The sequence below is a fragment of the Glycine max genome, chromosome 1, assembly GCF_000004515.6.
Source record: "Glycine max cultivar Williams 82 chromosome 1, Glycine_max_v4.0, whole genome shotgun sequence".
NCBI classification, from domain to species: domain Eukaryota; kingdom Viridiplantae; phylum Streptophyta; class Magnoliopsida; order Fabales; family Fabaceae; genus Glycine; species Glycine max.
In genome coordinates this window covers 32,156,678-32,178,029 of record NC_016088.4, presented here as the reverse complement: position 1 = coordinate 32,178,029, position 21,352 = coordinate 32,156,678, and positions in this window count along the sequence as shown.

Sequence of the window (21,352 nt, the reverse complement as noted above, 5' to 3'; positions counted from 1 at the left end):
CTTCTCTTGATTCTTGAATCTTGAGTCTTGAATCTTGATCTTGATTCTTGAGATCTTGAACCTTGAATCTTGATTCTTGACTCTAAACTTTCTTCTTGAGTCTTGAATTCTTCTTGATTCTTATCTTGAACTCTTGAATTGTTCTTGATTCACTTGAGTTGTTCTTTGATTGATCTTTGAGCTTTTTGTCATCTCCTTTGTCATCATCTTTTGTTATCATCATTGTTATCATCAAAAAACCTTTGAATCACCTTTGATTCACCATGAAGCTTCGCTTCTACAAAAGGGCCCAAACACGCTTTGATCATGTTGGATCAAGTGGCCTTGGAATAATTAAGAAGGGGAAGTTGAATTAATTATTAATAAGAATTTACTAATTAAAAATTTGTCCTTCTTAATGTTACTAGATTTAATTAGGCTTTTACTATAATGTTAAGAAAGTAAAGAACAGAAATAGAAACTTAACCAAAAGTAAAAATGATAATTAAAGTGCATAGCGGAAATTAAAGAGTGTAGGGAAGAAGAAGACAAACACAAAAGTTTTATACTAGTTCGGCAACAACCCGTGCCTACATCCAGTCCCCAAGCGACCTGCGGTCCTTGAGATTTCTTTTCAACCTTGTAAAAACCTTTACAAGCAAAGATCCACAAGGGATGTACCCTCCCTTGTTCTCTTTGAACAACCAAGTGAATGTACCCTCCACTTGAACTGATCCACAAGAGATGTACCCTTTCTTGTTCTCAGTTACAACAACCCAAGTAGATGTACCCTCTACTTGTACCACAAAGGATGTACCCTCCAATGTGTTAAGACAAAGTTCTCAGGCGGTTTGTCCTTTGAAACTTTGTGAAGGGGAAACAAAAGACATCTCAAGCGGTTAGTCCTTTGAAATCTTTTGTTTAAGGGAAAGGGAAGAATCAAAAGAATTCTCAGACTGTGTCGTTTTGAATTCTTTGAAAAGGGAGAAGGGAGACACAAAAGAATTCAGGCGGTTAGTCCTTCGTTCTTTTGGAAAAGGGAGAAGAGAGACACAAAAAGAATTCAGGCGGTTAGTCCTTGGCGAATTCTTTTTGGCAAAGGGAGAAGAGAATGAAAAGATATAGCACACTTTTGTTTTCTGTGAATGAACAAGGTTTGAAAACCAGAAAACTCAGAAAGTTTTTGGCAAAGGAAGAAGAAGAAGAAGTTCAAAAAGATGTTCAAAGAGATTCAAAGGTTGTAAAAGTATATCTTAAAATTTATCGAAATGCAAGTCAAGGTCTTGCTTTTATAGACTCTTCATGTCTTGTCAAGAAAAACCATTGGAAGAGTTATAACCTTGAGAAAAACCTGAAAACCATTGGAAGAGTTACATCTCTTGATTTTTATTCAAAACTTGTCACTGGTAATCCATTACCAAAACCATGTAATCGATTACACAAAGCATTTTATGAAAAGATGTGAGTCTTCACAATTGAATTTGAATTTCAACGTTCAGATACACTGGTAATCGATTACCAATATATCGTAATCGATAACACCATTTAAAAAACAATTGGAACGTCACAAATTTAGTTAAAAGCTTTTGAAATCAAACTTTGTCACTGGTAATTGATTACAGGAAACTGGTAATCGATTACCAGAGAGTAAAAACTCTGGTAACTTAGAAAATTTTGAGAAAAACTCTTTTGAAAAACAAAACTATGCTATGTTTGTTTTTTGAAAAATCTTTTCAATATTTCCCTTGTGAAGTCTTCTTGATTTCTTCTCTTGAATCTTGAATTCATCTTCTCTTGAATCTTGAAATCAAACTTCTCTTGATTCTTGAATCTTCTTGATTTCTTCTCATGAAACTTGAAATTAATCTTGATCTTGAACTTGTTGACTCAATCTTAAAATCATTCTTTGGACTTTTTGTCATCATCTTTGTCATCATCAAAACTACTTGAATCAACTTGATTCATCATCATGAAGCTGGCTTCTACAGATCAGTTAAATCTTATCGAAGGTAAAAGATTGGCCGCCATGAGCCATAGGCGACTATATCAAAGCAGAGTGAAAATGCTTTCAACAAGAGGGTGTGCCCGTGCAAGTTCAGCAAGGGGGACCTTGTTCTAAAGAAGGTGTCACAGGTTCAAAAGGACCACAGAGGGAAATGGGCCCCGAACTATGAAGGGTCGTTTGTTGTAATGAAGGATTTCTCGAGAGGAGCGTTGTTGCTTATGAATATGGATGACGAAGAGCTGCCTTCGCCTGTAAATTCTGATATCGTCAAGCGGTATTATGCGTAATGCCTGGGGCAATTCGAAGGCTCAATTTTTGGGTTTCCTCAAGGACTCATTGGGATCTCCAAGTCTTAAAATTTTTGTAAACCATAATCGCAACATTAATAAATATGGATTAATGATTTGCATCTCTCCCTCCAGTGTTGTGTATGTTGGAACGAGTGGCCTCGGAATAATTAAGAAGGGGGGTTGAATTAATTATGAATGTGTCTTGACTAATTAAAATTTATACTTCTTAATGTTACTAGATTCAATTAGGCTTTACTACTAAGTTATGAGAAAGTAAAGAACAGAAACAATAACTTAGACAAAAGTAAAGTGGAAATAAAAAGTGCACAGCGGAAAAGTAAAGAGCGTAGGGAAGAAGAAAGCAAACACAAGTTTTATACTGGTTCGGCAACGACCTGTGCCTACATCCAGTCCCCAAGCAACCCACGGTTCTTGAGATTTCCAATAACCTTGTAAAATCCTTTACAAGCAAAGAGCCACAAAGGATGTACCCCCCTTTGTTCTCTTTGAACAACCAAGTAGATGTACCCTTTACTTGAAGCGAACCACAAACGATGTACCCTCCCTTATGTTCACTATTACAACCAAGAAGCTACCCGTTTCTTACACAGAATTCTCAGACGGTTTGATGGAAGCTTGCTTGTGGGGCTTCTATGGAGGCTGGATCTTTGAGCTTCAATGAGGTTCTTTAATGGTGATTTTCCACCATGGAGATGCAGCGGAAGACAAAGGAGGAGGTGAGAGGAGGCGCCATCCACTAGGGAATAAGCCATGAAAGAAAGAGCTTCACCACCAAGATGAGCCTTGGATAAGAAGCTTGGAGAGGATGCTTCAATGGAGGAAAAGAAAGAGGGAGAGAAAGAGAGAGGGGGTAGCACGAAATTGAAGGAAGAAAAAGGGAGAGAAGTTTAACTTTGAGTTATGTCTCACAAGACTCTCATTCATCAAAGTTACAACAAGTGTTACACATGCTTCTATTTATAGACTAGGTAGCTTCCTTAAGAAGCTTTCTTAAGAAAACTTCCTTGAGAAGCTTCTTTGAGAAAACTTCCTTGAGAAGCTAGAGCTTAGCTACACACACCCATCTAAAAACTAAGCTCACCTCCTTGAGAAGCTTCCTTGAGAAGCTAGAGCTTAGCTACACACACTCATCTAAAAACTAAGCTCACCTCCTTGACAAAATACATGAAAATACAAAAAAAAAGTCCCTACTGAAATTCTGATATCGATGACAGATGTCATACCGGATGTCACGACATCACGCTTCAGAACATGCAGATTATATTTGACAGTATGAATAGATTAAACAAGTAAATAACACAAGAGAATTGTTAACCCAGTTCGGTGCAACGTCACCTACATCTGGGGGCTACCAAGCTAGGGAGGAAATCCACTAAAATAGTGTTAGTTCGAAGATCTAACAGCCACTGTTTACAACCTTCTCACCTAACCACTACCCATTCAACCTCTACCTAAGAGCCACTCTTAGATATGAGAACCCCTCTCACTCCCTCTCAATCACTCTCCCGTGTTTACAAATAAATCAAAGACACACCAGAGATTGCTCTCTGAACAATAGAGATCAACTCTACACACTCAGGTCCAACACTTGATGTTAGGGTAACATCAAGGTGGCTCACAAAACACTCAAGTCCCAAAACTCACAAAATAACTCTTCAATCTCGGACTTGGTAGAAAACTCGTGCAGCCTTCATGTTTATATAGCAGTGTGCGTATCTGGGCTGCAACAACTTGCGCTGGATAAGATCTATCATTCTCCTGAAAATCTGCACTTAAAGATCTAAAAGATAAAGTTTGATCTTTTAGTTTTTATCTTTAATCTTTAATCCCTGAACGAACTATTCAAGTTTGTAATTCGAACTTTAATTATCCTTTAATTCGTTCCTAAAGATAGATCGCCTAATCTGTTGCTGACTGCACATTAATCTGTTAAAGGTATAACAGATTTATGTGTCCAGTATTTTCGGGCAGGATGTCCTGGACATTGTATCCGACATCGTGGATCCTGCAGCTTCAATTCTTCATTTGACATTTTATCTTGCCTTGTGCATTGTGCAGCCCAATCTGATTCCGTGACATAACGTTGGACATCATGTGCAGCAACTCCAGCTTTCCTTCATTGTCTAAGTGCTTATGTTTTAACAAAATTTTAGCCAATCTTTTAAAACTCAGTAAAGCTAAGCACTAACACCTACTACAAAGACTACTCAAAATGCCCTGAAATACAAGGCTAAAACCCTATACTACTAGAATGGCCAAAATACAAGGCCCAAAAGAAGGAAAAACCTATTCTAATATTTACAAAGAAGAGTGGATCCAACCTTGACCCATGGGCTCAAAAATCTACCCTAAGGTTCATGAAAACCCTAGGACCTTCTTTAGCAGCTCTAGCCTAAGCCTCTTGGAGTCTTCTATCCAATACCCTTGGGGGGTAGGATTGCATCACGGTTAGTTCTTTGAATTTAGTGTTTGGGCAAAGAATTCTCAGACGGTTAGTTCTTTGAATTCTTTGTTTGGGGAATCAAAAGAACTCTCAAACGGTTAGTTCTTTGAATTCTTTTGGCAAGAGGGAGAAGGAAAGAAGAAGAAGAGAAAAACAAAAGGTTAGCACAGTTTTTGTTTTTGCAGAATTTTCCTTTCTTCAAGAAAAGATTGAACAAAAACTTAGAATGAATTTGGAAAAGGTTGTGCAAGAGAAAAATAGTGGAAAGTTCTGTGTAATCAGATGTGTTTTTCTGTGTTGTTGTATATAAAATGCGTGCCAAGGTCTTATATTTATAGAACCTTGATACCTTTTGAGAAAACCATGTTAAGAGTTATAACTCTTAACATTTTCTTCAAAAACATTCATTGGTAATCGATTACCATAATGGTGTAATCGATTACACAATGTATTTTATGAAAAGTTGTGACTCTTCACAATTGGATTTGAATTTCAATGTTCAGATTCACTTGTAATTGATTAATAATATAGTGTAATCAATCACACTATTTGAAAATCATTTTGGAATGTTACAAAGCACTGGTAATCGATTACTAGAAAATGGTAATCGATTACTCCTTTGTAAAAACCAGTTTGAAAACCATCTCGGTCACTGGTAATCGATTACTACCAAATGGTAATCGATTACCAGAGAGTAAAAACTCAGGTAACTTAGAAGATTTTAGAAAATCCTTTTTAAAACAAAAAGTGTGCTATTTGATGTTTTTTGAAAAATACTTTTTACTACCTACTTTGACTTGGCTTGATGCTTCTTGATTTCTTCATTTGATTCTTGAATCTTTGAGTGGAATCTTGAATGCTTGATTCTTTAATCTTAAAACAACTCTTTGAGCTTTGGCATCATCAAAACATCTTGGTGAATCATCATGGTAGCTTTGCTTCCACAATCTCCCCCTTTTTGATGATGACAAACCTGAAATCAAGAGATGCATACAAGCTATTTTCTAGTCGTTCACTCACTTTATTCTCCCCCTTTCTTTTTGAGTTTAAGCTTAATTTTTTTATAAAAAAAAAAACTTAGTAAATATAATATCTTGATTTCTAAAATATCCATTTTCTCTCCCCCTTTGGCATCAACAAAGAGGCCAAAGTGCATTGTAACATAAAATCATACACAACTGGATAAACACACAAGAAATGTATTCATACAAGAAAAAAGGAGAAACTTATAAAAATCAAACAAGATAATAAATCATCGACAAATCATAATAAAAACATATATATCAAATAAGTCATAATACATCATAACATAAAATAAATCATTTGTCTAAGTCACTAGCATCTAGAAGTCCTAATTCTCTTCTAATGGTGTAGAAAGAATCTTTGGGTAGTGGTTTTGTGAAGATGTCTGCGAGTTGGTTTTTTGTATCTACAAATTCTAGAACACAGTCACCTTTTTCCTAAGACTAAGTGATAATTGACTATTGTCGCAACCTACCCTTCGGCGGGAGGGCGACGCGTGACTCGCGGGATGCGTGTTCCACGAAAGGAATACGCGCGGAGTCGCCACCAACGTTTATTTGAGGAAAACGTCGGAAAAACCAGAAAAGACGCGATCTACGAACTTTTAAGTGAAAGGTTCGGGAGTTGTATTTACGCACGGGGAAGGTATTAGCACCCCACACGTCCGCCCCAAGGGACGGCAGCCTTTAATCGAATGTGCAAACATGACTTTGATTTTTTATGTTCCCTTTTTATGTCCTTATATCCTTTATACCCTTTTTATATTTTTCTTTTTTGTGGTCGACAAGGGTGTTTCCCTTTGCTCCTACGTATTCCTCAATTTGGGATGAGGAAATCAGACCTACGTAGTTCTTTCGGAACAAAGTGTTTGGTTAAGTTGTTTTTTATCTTTTTGCAAGATATATTTTGATTGAACAAAAAGGTCATTTAAGGTGTTGGACCATTAAATGATCTTTTGATTTTGAAAGGAGAGAAACGTTAAGGTGTTGGACCATTAACGATCTCTCGGGGTGGTCGACAAAAAGCGGGGCTTTTGCTCCTACGTATCCTCAATGAGGAACTCAGACCTACGTAGTTCTTTCTTATCAAGTGATCCTTTTTTATTTTAAGAGGTGATCATTTTAAGGTGTTGGACCTTAAAAATGATCCTATTTTTACTTAGTGAGAAAATGAAATGACAAACTTCAAAAGCCTATTTTTATGGACGAGCTTGACTAGGCGAATTGATTTTAGCCTTTAGTTTCACTTTAGTTATTAATCAATTCGATTAAGAATGAGAAATCCCAAAGAGAAAACGTCCGATTGATTTTCCGCTTTATTTCACTAAAGGATGTCTTTTTGATCATTATATTATTTTCTACCTCTTTTTGATTTCCAACGTGGTTACGGCACGACCGAACGGTCGGAATTGATTTTAACCGAAGTTAACGGATAATGCAATTCAAATGTTCGGTGGAAATTTATTTTATTTTTAAGTTAAGCGAGAAATGACTTAAGTAAAATGGCTTAAGCACGTCAACAGGGGGTATAAAAAGTAAACAATATGAGAATAAAAATGCACGAAACACAATGTGGACCACTACGGGTACATAGAATGAATCGAAAAGCTTGGTTCGAGGTACTTACCCGTTGAAGATCGAAGAACGATGAAGAACGAATGAAGAACGTCGAAGAACGGTTCAAACCTTTGCGAGATTCCTCACGGAAAACGTTACGGAAACGTTTCGGAAGCGCCTCGGCTTAGATTTTTTTTTACGGAAACAATTTTTCCAAGCAAATTCCAAAGAGAGAGAAGTGCCTAAGGGGCTGGGATCGCTTCCTTCTTCATTTCCTCCCCTATTTATAGCAAAATAGGGGAGGTGGTTGCCGCCCAACTCGCCCAGGCGAGCTCAGCTCGCCCAGGCGAGCAGGGTTGCTTCCTCCAGAAGCAACCGCCTTCTGGAGGAATCTTCTGGAGGGCCCAAGTGGGCCTGGGTGCTATTTGCACCCCCATTTTTACTAAGTACACCCCCCTCTGCTGTTTTTTTTTGTGATTCTTTTTTCGTAAAGTTACGGAAACTTACGAATTTCGTAACGATACTTGTTTTCTTTCCGTAATGTTACGGAACCTTGCGGATTACATAATCATCCCCTTTTTGACTTACGGAATGTTACGGAACCTCACTTAATTATGTAACGATGCTTCCATTTGATTTCCGATGTGTCACGGAAACTTACGGATTGTGCATCAACATTTTTTTGGTTTTTCGGCATGTCCTGGAATTTCATAAATTGCCTAATGATGGGTGCCAAGCACCTCACAAGGACCAAAGAATGGTCGCATGTCATCAAGCAAAGGTCCCCGGACGAAATTAGGGTATGACAACTATCTACACTTACCAAGATGAGTTTTTATTAACATAGAAGGTTTTAACATATCAAAATAATTTTATTTGAAATAAAATATAATATTTTTGAAATGCATAAAAAATATTTTGAGCAATCAATCAAGTAATTCAAACATATCAAACAAGAATCACACAAGGATTGAAGGATATAGATCACAGGCATCATCAAACATTCAGATTTGTTAAAGGTAATTTAAAAACTTGGAAAGTTAAAAAAACACACACACACACACACAATCAATCATTTTAAAAGCAATCCCAAAACAATAATAAAAAATTTTAGTCATCATGTTAACAATTTAATTTAAAATTAATGAATTGAACCACTTAAGTTGAGTAATTGGATAAGATAATACCTTTTTTGTGATTGGAATGTTTGATCTTCATCATTGGAATGAAATAGAAATCAGATTGCCATCATGATTTTATTCCCTTTGAGTGATGTCCTCTTCACTCTCATAGTCTTTTGTTAGAAGGTTGATTTCCTCCTTTTCAGATCCTTCGGATGAATCATTGTCATCCCAAGCGATGTAAGCCTTCTTGGTCCTTCTTTCTTCATGGCTTTTCTTATCATTCTTCTCAGGCCATTGCTCGTTTTAGGGGTAATTTGCTTTGATGTGACCAAGTTGGTTGCACTTGTAGCATCTAAGAGTTGGAGAGCCTTCTTGGAATCTTTTTTCATGGTTGAAATTTTGACGCCTCTCGCTTCTTCTATTCTTGACAAATTTGTGAAATTTCTTCACAAAAAGTGAGAAGTCTTCTTCATCTTCCGATTCTTCATCTTCATTTTCCTCTTGCATTAATAAGAAGGCTTTTAGTGCTATGCTTTGTTTCCTCTTGTCGGTTTCTTCATTTTGATTTAGCCGTTGGAGTTCCATCTCATTTTCCTATAATTTTCCAAAAAGTGTGGCAAGAGACATAAAAGAAAGATCTTTACTTTCAGAAATAGCAGTTACCTTGGGCTGCCATTTCCTACTTAAGCATCTCAAAACTTTATTAATTAAATCTTCATTAGGAAAGGTTTTTCCTAAGGAGGCAAGGTGATTAACTATGTGTGTGAATCTTTTATGCATGCTTTGGATGTTCTCATTTGTGTTCATCCTAAATAATTCATATTCATGGGTTAGAGTATTAATCCTAGATCTCTTAACATCAGTTGTGCCCTCATGTGTGAGTTGAAGTGTGTCCCACATCTCCTTGGCACTTGTACAGTTTGAGACTCTAAAATATTCATCTATCCCTAGGGCATAAGTAATAATGTTTTTGGCTTTAAGATTATATTGAACTCTTCTTCTATCTTCTTCAGACAATTTATCTCTAGGTTTTTCTATTGTTGTGCCTGTTGATGTGCTTCCATCTACTATGGTGGGTACATTAGGTCCTATTTCTATGGCTTCCCAAATGTTCAAATCTATTGCTTCAATGAAGATTTGCATACGGGTTTCCCAATAGTGGTAACCCTCTCCATTAAAGATAGGAGGCCTATGGATGGAGTTTCCTTCAGGGAATAGAAAATTTGAGGAGGCCATTGATCTTGAAGTTGTTAAACTTTCTACAAGAAACCTGCTCTGATACCACTTGTTGGAACGAGTGGCCTCAGAATAATTAAGAAGGGGGGTTGAATTAATTATGAATGTGTCTTGACTAATTAAAATTTATCCTTCTTAATGTTACTAGATTCAATTAGGCTTTACTACTAAGTTATGAGAAAGTAAAGAACAGAAACAATAACTTAAAATGAATTCTTTTGGCAAAAGAGAGAAGGAAAGAAGAAGAGAAAAATAGAAGGATAGCACAGTTTTTTTTTTTTTTGCAGAATTTTCCTTTCTTCAAGGAAAGATTGAACAAAAACTTAGAATGAATTTGGAAAAGGTTTTGCAAGAGAAAAATAGTGGAAAGTTTTGTGTAGTCAGATGTGTTTTTCTGTGTTGTTGTATATAAAATGTGTGCCAAAGTCTTATATAACCTTGATACCTTTTGAGAAAACCATGTTAAGAGTTATAACTCTTAACATTTTCTTCAAAAACATTCATTGGTAATCGATTACCATAATGGTGTAATCGATTACACAATGTATTTTATGAAAAGTTGTGACTCTTCACAATTGGATTTGAATTTCAATGTTCAGATTCACTTGTAATCGATTACTAATATAGTGTAATCGATCACACTATTTGAAAATCATTTTGGAACGTTGCAAAGCACTTGTAATCGATTACTAGAAAATGGTAATCGATTACTCCTTTGTAAAAACCAATTTGAAAACCATCTCGGTCACTGGTAATCGATTACTACCAAATGGTAATCGATTACCAGAGATTAAAAACTCAGGTAACTTAGAAGATTTCAGAAAATCCTTTTTAAAACAAAAAGTGTGCTATTTGATGTTTTTTGAAAAATACTTTTTACTACCTACTTTGACTTGGCTTGATGCTTCTTGATTTCTTCATTTGATTCTTGAATCTTTGAGTGGAATCTTGAATGCTTGATTCTTTAATCTTGAAACAACTTTTTGAGCTTTGGCATCACCAAAACATCTTGGTGAATCATCATGGTAGCTTTGCTTCCACAGTGTCCTTTACATTTTATTGTCTTTAAGAACATACACTCTCGTTCTTGCTCACTCATTCTGGAGCCATTTGACACGTTCAGCAAGGGTGTCGTAAACGTTAAGTAAAATTGAACACGACAATGCCTGTTTAATTGTTACATTTAACGTTCGATCATAAACATGCATTCATCTGCATCTTATCATCACGGGACCCTGCAAATCGGAAAATGAACGAAGAGTCATTTTGGGTGATGGTCAGCACCACACCAACTTGGGTAAGCCTAGGGGCAAGTGAAAAGGTGATACAAGTATCTTGTATGTTTTCACATTTACGTGATAACACTTGCTTTGTCAAAGCATTAGGGCAGGTACTAACAGGTGCTAAGCCCATGATCAGATCAATCACCACCTAGAGTCCAGCTAAAGACGTTAAAGAAGCGCTTCTAGGAGGCAGCCCAGTATTTCTAACTTTGTTTTTCAATTTCATGTTTCATACTTGTTCATTTTCTTGAATTATATCCTAAATTCGCCTAAGTTTGTATGTAATTATAGGGTTTAAGAGGGAAATATATATAATAACAATGAAAAATAGAGCTTTGCAAAAAAAAAAATCCAACTCGCCTGGGCAAGCGTAGTCTGACAAAAAACATAAAAAGGAGAGGGGTGAAGCCAAATTTCACCCCATCTTCCCCCATTTTCTTCAAAAGCCCATCAAAAGCTCCCCAAGACCCACTGGAACCACCATTTTTGCACCAAACTTCAAGCTTTTTGTGCATTTGTATCAATTATTCTTGCTTTCCATTCATCCCACTCAAGTAAGTGCCATCTTTATCTATTTTTACTTCTTCCTTGTGGTATTTTGGCGCTTTATTTGTTATTTTCTTTGCAATGTGAGATAAATTGTCTACAAACCCATGATCAAAACGCTTGGGATGGTGGTTGCAATGGATGGCTCTAGGCCTATCTTTGATTCTGTTGTAAATTTGCATGTCATATTGTTCTTTATCCATGTGTTGTTTTGAAATTTGAATGAGTAATGAGCATTGTGCATGTCCAACCATCATTTCAAATGTACGAGCAATTTAGGTGGATAGATTAAATGTCGAAAGCAGGAACTAAGCTTGGAAATCTAGACATTGCCTTAAAATGCAAATTACATGAGTTACATGAATGCGTAAATTTGATTAGGTAGAATTAGTCTAATTGCTGGTTAAAACTAGCTACACCATGAGGGGCACATTGCACCTAGATTGATATAGAATGTTAATTTCTTTCAAAATAATATGCACTGAGTTGTGATTTGTTTTATTAGTTGCACGATAACACATGCAATTAGCAAAATAAAAAAAACACCCAAAGTTGATTGACTTCTTGCTTGCTTAGGATAACTGAAATAATGGTTGCATATTTCATGCAAACTAACTTTTTATGGATGTGTCGTTGCAGGCAATGGCTCCAAAGAAGCTTCTCACTAAAAGGGCAAGGAAGGATGCCATAGGGGAGGGATCTAGCGCAGCCCCACAAGTAGAAATTGAGTTTGACGGACACCGTTTTTGAAGTAAGGAGCATCAGTGCCGCTTTGAAGCAATCAAGGATTGGTCTTTCCTCAAGGAGAGACGGGTCCAACTAAGAGAAGGAGAATACATAGAACTCCAAGAGGAGGTTTCCAGGAGGCAATGGACTCAACTGACAAAGCCTATGGCCAAGTACGACCCAAAGATAGTCATGGAATTCTATGCAAATGCCTAGCCCACCGAAGAAGGATTCATTGATAAGTTCTCTTGGGTGCCAGGCCAATGGATTCCCTATGATGAGGATGCCATCAACCAGTTCCTAGGGCATCCGTTGATCCTAGAGGAGGGGCAGCGTTGTGAGTTTAGTGAGAGAAGAAGTTAGGTCTCAGGATTTGATGAGGAGGTCGTAGGCTAGCTGATGACAGGACTTTGCGTGAAGCATGACGGGAAGGCAGGTGCGAATCATGCGCACTAGCATGACCATGTTGACACAGATCTGGATGACGCTTCTCCTTAGCAACATCCTTCCCAGCGATCATAATTCTAATATCCCGCTGCCTAAATGCCAGCTAGTCTATGCTATTCTGACCTAGGTTAGTGTTCATGTGGCCCAGCTAATCATGGATGCCATTTACCAGTTTGTAGGTATCATGCCTCCAAGACACCCAGTGGACCCAGAGAAGTCCAATAGAGCACTGGGATTTCCAGACTTGATCACAAGTCTCTACCGGTTCTATGGGGTGTCGGTTACGCTCATGAAGCTCATCCGTCCTCCCATTAATAGGTCGTTCATTTAGAAGTACTGCATGCCAAGGCAAACATAGGAACTGGGGCAGGACTAGTAGCAGCAGCCAGCCGCAGACGCACTCCCGCCACCTCTACAGCAGCCACCATCTCTAGAGTCCATCTCAGCTCACATGCAGAGGATAGAGCTCTATATGCAACATTTGGCGGACCAACAGGCAGTCAACCATAGGGGCCAAGTGCAGCTGAACGATAGCTTTTACCAGTATACCCTACACCAGCAGCGCCAGGACTCCAGCCCTTACCCATGGCCTATTTTTGAGCAGTTTAGGGCCACTATTGCATGGCCTAGAGGCAGGCCTAATTTTCAGGCAAGGGCAGGTCTTGCAGAGGTCTCGGGAGGTGGAGACGGAGCTGAGGAAGACGGTGACATGGCAGATGTCATGGATTTCTTCCTTTGAGGAGATTGAGCCTCTCGACCGGGACCTTCTGCATCTATGAACTTGTCTTTATGTTATTTATCGCTTTTAGTATTTTTGTTATGTTACTTCATTGTGATGTTTTGTTTCAAACGAAAAAAAAAAACTAAACCAAAAAAAACCTATGCATGGTTTCTTTTTTATTTTTTTGCACGCTCTTTTTTCATTTGATAAGTGTAGTCTTAGATTAACACTTTGCCTATGTTTCAAATTTTTCCTAAAAAAATAACATGCTTTTTTAAAAGAAACAATCACTAGTTTTCTTCAGAAAGTTGGCAAATCAAAACACAAAAGGTTTTATTTTTAAAAAAAAAAGTGTACCTAGATGGTGAAAATGATGAAAGACTTTCCCGAATGCCAAAATAGACTTAGATGTTTTGTATGACTTGATGAAAGAGCAATCATTAAAACACTGATTTGGCCTGAATATGGAAAATAGACCCTAAGCCTTAGTGTTTGCATAACCACAAATTTTATATATTTGAGCGTTCGCATGGATATGTGCTACAAATGATTTTGCATGAATTTCTAGTTATCATAATATGCGATTCATGGGGATGATCTGGGCATTTTTTTTCTTTCTGAGCCATTGGCCAAAATAGATGTCCCAATATACATTATTTTTTCTACCACTTGCAAACCTTTTTGAGCCAAACATTGATTTTTTACCAGAACCCTGACCTAGGATGGAAGTTTCCAACCCTACCCTAGGATAAGAAAGAAAGGGTATCTTCCAAAGGGGATGTCTACCACTTTTTGGTTAGTGATGTTCATAAAAAAAAAGCAAAAAACAACAACAAAGGAAAAAGAAATAAAGAAAAAAGAAAGGAAAAAGGAAAAAAAAATCAATCAATCAAAATAGAAAAGAGCAAAAGGCAAATAGAAAAGGAAAGAAGACAAGTTCTTTGGACCAAACAATGTCTGAACCATGTACGGAGTTGTTGTAAAAAGGAAGGGGAACAATAGTAACTTGGTTAAGACCTGAGGGGATGGGAAGTGATCACCTATTTAAGTTACTAACCAAATCTTTGGGCCTGCACACTTGTTTCACACAAAACAAAAAGGGAAGAAGCAGAAAAGGCTAGAGCAACCAAAACCAATTTCCTACAAAGTCCGACCTTAGAAAGTCCTATTGATCCATGATGATTATGCATATTATCTTTGATTTGATGGGAAATGACTTGCAAAATCAATTTATGACATATCTATGATTTGGAATTAAGACGAAAACACTTTCCTATACACCTTGTGCAGTTTTCCTCTGTTCGGTTAGACCCAGTGTTTCTTCTAATGTTTTTTAGAAATGAAATGCTAATGTCTTAAATCTCATTTTTGGTTATGAGAAATTCTATTTGCATGATTTCATTCCCCATTATTCACGTTGTTTTTGAAAAAAAATGTGTGTTGTTCTGATCGGTTTGGGGGTTTGTTTCTTTACCAAGCGTGTTCGCATTTTAGTGAAAGATTTCAGAGACTTCAATGTCTTCTCTCTTCTGTCAAGACTTCAATGTCTTCTTTACATTTCAAGACTTCAATGTCTTCTGTTAAGACTTCAATGTCTTCTTTACATTTCAAGACTTCAATGTCTTCTTTACATTCAAGACTTCAATGTCTTTTGTCTTTACATTTCAAGACTTTAATGTCTTCAGTCTTTACATGTCAAGACTTCAATGCCTTATGTCTTTACATTTCAAGACTCCAATGTCTTTTGTCTTTACATTTCAAGACTTCAATGTCTTCTTTCTTTATATTTCAAGACTTCAATATATTTTGTCTTTACATTTCAAGACTTCAATGTCTTTTTTCTTTACATTTCAAGACTTCAATGTCTTTTGTCTTTACATTTCAAGATTGCAATGTCTTTCGTCTTTACATTCCCAAAGACTTCAATGTCTCCTATTTTTTTGTGCAAAACTACAACGTCTTTTGTTTAGTACTTTTGATACTTCATTCGTTTATTCTTTTCTTTTATAGGTTTCACTTCTTGGGTTTTTGCCAGTTGTCGGTCGGATAGCAAGATCGCTTGGATGAAATTAGTGTCCTTATCTTTACTTACCTTTTCATTTTCAATAAAAGATAAGTAAAGAGGGGCAACTGTCAGACCCTAATTTCATCCGGGGACTATCATTCATGGATATTTTGATTCTCGCTAGCCGAATTGAGCTGTTCGACACCAGTTACCGCGCAAGACAAAAGATCATTCGATGTTTTGGTCAAGGATGCAAAAAATACCCAAGGGGAGTGGAAAAAGAGTCATTTTAGGCATTTTTCTGGGCCCCCAAATAGCTTAGGGCTGAAGTAACTAGCTCGCCTGGGAAAGCAAGGTTACTTCAAAGTAAAGCATCAGCTCGCCTGGGCGAGCTGCAAGTCCTCCAAGTCCCCTCATTTCCTGTAAATAGGCATGAGGGAGGCTAAGGAAGGGGTTGGACCTTCAGTACTAAGAGCATTTTGAGAGAAATCATAGAGAAGAAGAAGAAAGAAGAGAAAAACAAGGCTGAGGCGCTACCGAATTGCGACCATAATCAACTTCTACATCGTTCTTCGTTCGGTGTTCTTCATTTGTCATCCAGTTAGTATTTGTTTTAAGGATTTAGATACGGTCTATGCACCCTTAGGGGTCCTCTTTGTTGCTTTTTGCATCTTCATCTCATTCTTCTATCATTTGTAATTTCTTTTCTTCTTATAAAGTAAATTTCAATCGATCATTTGTGTCGTAAATCATCTTTTCAAAGAGATTGGAAGTTAATGAACAAAACCAAGATAAAATCAACATATAACTGAATTTTTATCCATTAAAGTCACTCAAAATCATTCAAGGTATAACGCCTTAACGGTCTCTTTTTCTTGTTAGTTAAAAAGGAATCTTTCAAAAAGTCTAAAATCAACTCAACACGCAACTTTCTCACTTTAAAGAACTACATAGGTTTGAGTTCCTCATCGCACTTGAGGATACGTAGTAGCAAGGGAACCACCCTTGCCGACCCCAAAAAGTAAAAAAAATATATAAAAAGGGAAAATAAATAATTTTGAAGTCACGTTGCGCACACTCGATTAAAGGCTACCGTCCCTTATGACGAGCGTGTGGGGTGCTAATACCTTCCCCGCGCGTGAACAACTCCCGAACCCTTATTTTTTAAATTTGCAGACCTTCGTCTTTTTGGTTTTTCTAACATTTTCCTCGAATAAACATTGGTGGTGACTCCCGCGCATTTCTCCTTTTTTGGAAGACGCCCATTTCGATCTCACCTCGCCCTCCCACCAAAGGGTAGGTTGCGACAGAAACTAAAAATAAGAACAAACCTACCTATTGAGTCCCTATGTATGTGAATCATGAAGATGTTGGATGTATGGGTGATTTTACAAAAGAGGGTTGCACCACTCAACACATTCATCATACCACCTATCATAGGGATTTGGGGCCTTATAATACCTATTTTGGGCACCAACAAAGCACAAGGATTTAAGCTCTTACGAACCAAACTCTCATCCAACAACTTCTTTACTTGAGGAATAACCTCAAGCTCAAGAGGTATGGCAGTGCTAAGGGATGTTTCCCTTGATAGGAGAAGGTAGAAGGATTGTTTAAGAAGGAGTGGTCTTTTGATATCACCTTTTGTTGCAAAATGGTTTTCCTTCTTAACAATCTTCTTGGAGGAATCATTTTCCTCTTTTTCCTTCCCCTTGGCCTTTGAAGACAAGGCCTTACTATCCTTCTTTTTCTTTTGTTTTTCTAGTTTTTCTTCCTCATCCTTCTTACCTTTCATAGTTAGTTGATCTTTGGCCACCTGTGAAGGTGTTTGAGGATGCAACATAAACTTTGTTCCAATGTGGGTGAGGGTTATCTCATTAGTTAGGCCATTATAGATGATTTTCCTATCATATTGCCATGGCCTACCTAAGAGAAGGTGTCCTGCTTCCATAGGAACTACATCACAAATCACTTCATCCTTATATGTTCTAATGGAGAAGGGCACTTTCACTTGTTGATTGACTATCATCTCCCCTTGCTCATTGAGCCATTGAAGTTTGTAAGGCTTTGGATGGGGAGTGATAGCAATGCTCAACTTAGAGACTAATCTTGTGTTGCAACAATTGCAACATGAACCACTATCTACAATGAGAGAGCATGTGTTATAAAAAATTTTACACCTTGTATGAAAAATATTCTCTCTTTAAGATTGAGTCAAGTCACAAGATTGGCCTCCTAGAAGCCTTCTGACCATTAAAAGGTCTCCTTCTTCTTGGGGGTAGATTTCTTCACTAGATTCTTCCCCTTTCTTCTTCACTTTCACTAGAGGAAGGTGAAGTTGTAACCTCATCTTGGCTACTATAAATGCCTTGGCCTCTCATAATCATGGTTTTCTTGGTGGGGCATTGAGAAGAAATGTGTCCTCTTCTAAGACATTCAAAGCACTTTATAGAGCTAGTCTTCTCTTGCATACTAGCCTTAGGGAGTTGTTTTTCTATTGTCTTCCCCTTATCATCTTTGGGCTTAGAAGGTGCAGCCCCTAAGATTCCTTGACCTTGGTCTTTCTTTGGATAAGAGTGAGAGCCATAAGATTTTGAAGTATGCATGTTGCTCTACCCTTATGCAAAGTTGGACTAGGTCATCTAGGTCCCTATATGGAAGGAGCTCAACCTTGTCCCTCACTTCAATATTAAGCCCACTAAGGAACCTAGCAATACTTGTTCTTTCCTCCTCCCCAAGCTCAGCTCTCAAAAGGAGTAGTTCCATTTGTTGCCTATACTCTTCAACACTCATACTCCCTTGTCTAAGCCTTTAGAGCTTGTCCATAAGCTCCCTTTCATAGTAGGAGTGGATGTGCCTCTTCCTAAGGGCACTTTTCAAGTCATTCCAATACTCTACTGGAGGATCCCCATGAATCCTTCTTTCGCTAACAAGGGAAGTCCACCAATAGAGTGCATACCCTTGGAAGCTAAGGGTAACCAAAGGAACCTTCCTTTCCTCCCTTGTATGATGGCAAGCAAAGAGTTGCTCAACCTTCATTTCCCAATCTAAATAAGCCTCTACATTGTCCTTCCCATGGAAGTATGAGAGGTTAATGTTAGCCTCTTAAGGTTTTCTTTCCTTTTCTCTCCTATGGGAGTGAGGTCTAGGATGTGACCTATGTCTTCCTCTATAATAGTTACTAAGTTCTTCACTTAGACTCGTGCAAAAGTCATGACTACTATAGGAGGCATGTTTTTCTTTTTCCATTTCTTTCATTATTTTTCTTCTTTCATCTTCTCTTATTTATTCTCTCTCATCTTGATTTATTTCCACCCTCTCTTTTCCTTTTTCTTTTTTTCTAGTTTTTCTTTCCACAACTTGAGGGAACTCAACTCATCTAAGATTCTAGATAGAGGGTCTTTATGACTAGTACCCTCACCATTAACACTAGATGAATGATGACTCATGTTGGTTCCTAAGTTATGGTTCTTTCTTGTTAGGGGTTTGTAAAAGGTAAAAGCTAGGATTCAAAAGAACTCAAGATAAGCGTGATAAGCAAGAAGAAAGTATTATGTAATTACAAGATAAACTAGGCGTGACTAGTAAAGAAAATAAACTATGAAAGTAAGCAAGAAATTAAAGTGCAAGAAATGTAAACTAGGCGAATCCAAAGAGTGTTTGGATGACCACATTTAAGGTTTCCAACAAAACACTCACTATCCTAATGGAAAATTGCCTAAAATTATTACACACAAATAGAAGTTTGGTAACCTATTGGAGGCTCCCAACACACTTCCAATGAAAGGCCTTTGTTACAAAATTTGAAAGCAATGAAGGTAAGTAAATTGTCAATTACAAAATTACAAAACAGTCCTCAATATTGGTGGTTGTGCTCTCTTTGGTGATTCACTCAATTTGGAATTCTTCTTAGTCCAATAACTCTTAAGTTGGTTGACCCCTTGCTTCTTGACTCAAATTCTTCAAGGGATGACACCAATCCTCCTTTCCAATTCCCTATATGGCAACTCACTAACAAGGAAACAAAGAGACAAGCAATAAGCAAAGACCACAAAATGAAATGAAAACTAAACCAATAGATTTTTAGCAAGACAAATTTTCAAGGATTATTCAACAATTAAAGCAATGAAAAGCACATAAAAGCAAGCTAGGACTAAAAGAGAAATGTAGAATGGCTCTAAAGTAGAGTAAAATAATTTTAAAAAAAATACTCAAGAAACCTCTAGTTTTGGCACTTGTTTTCACACTAATTTTCAATTGAAATTTCAGAACTAAGATTGGTATAAAATAGGCACCAATTATAGAACAAATTTCGAGGCAAAACAACAAGCACACTTCCCTTTCACTTTTTGTTTCCTGGACACTATTTTCCTGCCAACTTGTTTGATTTTTCGTATTTTTTCCTTTTATCCAAATCACTTGGTTCTTTTTTTCCAATTTTGTTCCAGATGTCTAGAAAATTAAGTAAAAATTTGAGCTCAAAATTAGCAATGAACAATTCCAAAAAAATTTTACATGTTCATATGTTCAAGCTGCCAGCACCAGCGATTTCAACCTAGAAATTAAGAGTAGTGTATATGTTGCTTAAGGCTTGGATAGTTATAATTTGTGTTTACTTATGCTCAATTTTCTTGAATATCACAATTCAAGAGATCTTAAGACTTATTTTGATTCACAAATCCAGTCACTACTCAGCACCACAACTCAATTTCTTCATAGGCATCATATAGGAAACTTAGAAAACAAAACAAAGTTCAACAAGACTACTTCTAGGAATTGATTTAGAATATGTTATGAACTAAATAACATGCATGAATTAGACTCAAAATTCAAAAGATAGGCTAAGAATAGCAAAAATACATGAACAACATATCTAGAATTCAATCAACAAAATCAAAATTCAAACACAAACTTAGAACATAATGTGACAATTATTATGACTAAACATGACTCTAAGATAACATGGATTAAGTGATTTACACTTAGATTTTTGTGTTTTTTTTTCTAATCAATATTTTGCAAGAAAATTTAGATCTAAAGGTTCAGCATAAGAAGATTATGACTGAAAAATGATAGAACCTAAAATCAACATAAAAACATGATTCAAGAGTAGATCTATAAAATTTGAACCATAGAAATGCAAGAACAAGTGTAGATCTAAGATTTAATTGGTTTATTTTTTTGGATCTACTCTAAATACCACCAAACCACGAGACAATGGAGAAGATACATGGAGAATAAGATGAAGAACAAGGAATTAGAGTGAATTGACTAAACAAAAAGATAGAGGAAGCAAAAGAACATCACCTAGACGAAGATGCTCTTGATACCACATGATGTAGCTCCATGTGGAGCTTGTAGGCCTTGGATCTTCTTCGTCAATGGCGTCCTTTGCTTCTTAAAGATCAATGGTAGTGGAATGAAGAAGGAAAAAAGATGATTGGAGATGTCACTTCAAGGAGAAGATGAGTCAAGAACAAGCTCACCACCATAGGAAGCCATAGATAAAAGCTTGAAGGTAGGAGAAGATGAATGGAGGGAGAAGGAGAGAAGGAGCACAAAATTTTGTGTCTCAAATGAGGTCTGAACTTTGAAGTGTAATTCTCAAATGATCAAAGTTGAAAAAATACACACACAAGGCCTCTATTTATAGCCTAAGTGTCACACAAAATTGGATGGAAATTTGAATTTCTATTCAAATCTCACTTGAATTTGAATTTGAATTGGTGGAGCCAAAATTTCACTAATTATTATTAGTGAATTTTAGCTATGGTTCAGCTCACTAATCCAAGATCAAGTCCAAGATTCTCCACTAAGTGTGGTTAGGTGTCATGAGGCATGTAAAACATGAAAGACATGCACAATGTATGACTATATGATGTGGCAATAGGATGTAGCAAGCAAATGCTCTCCTCTCCCTTAAGATGGTCCAAAATTTAATTGGATT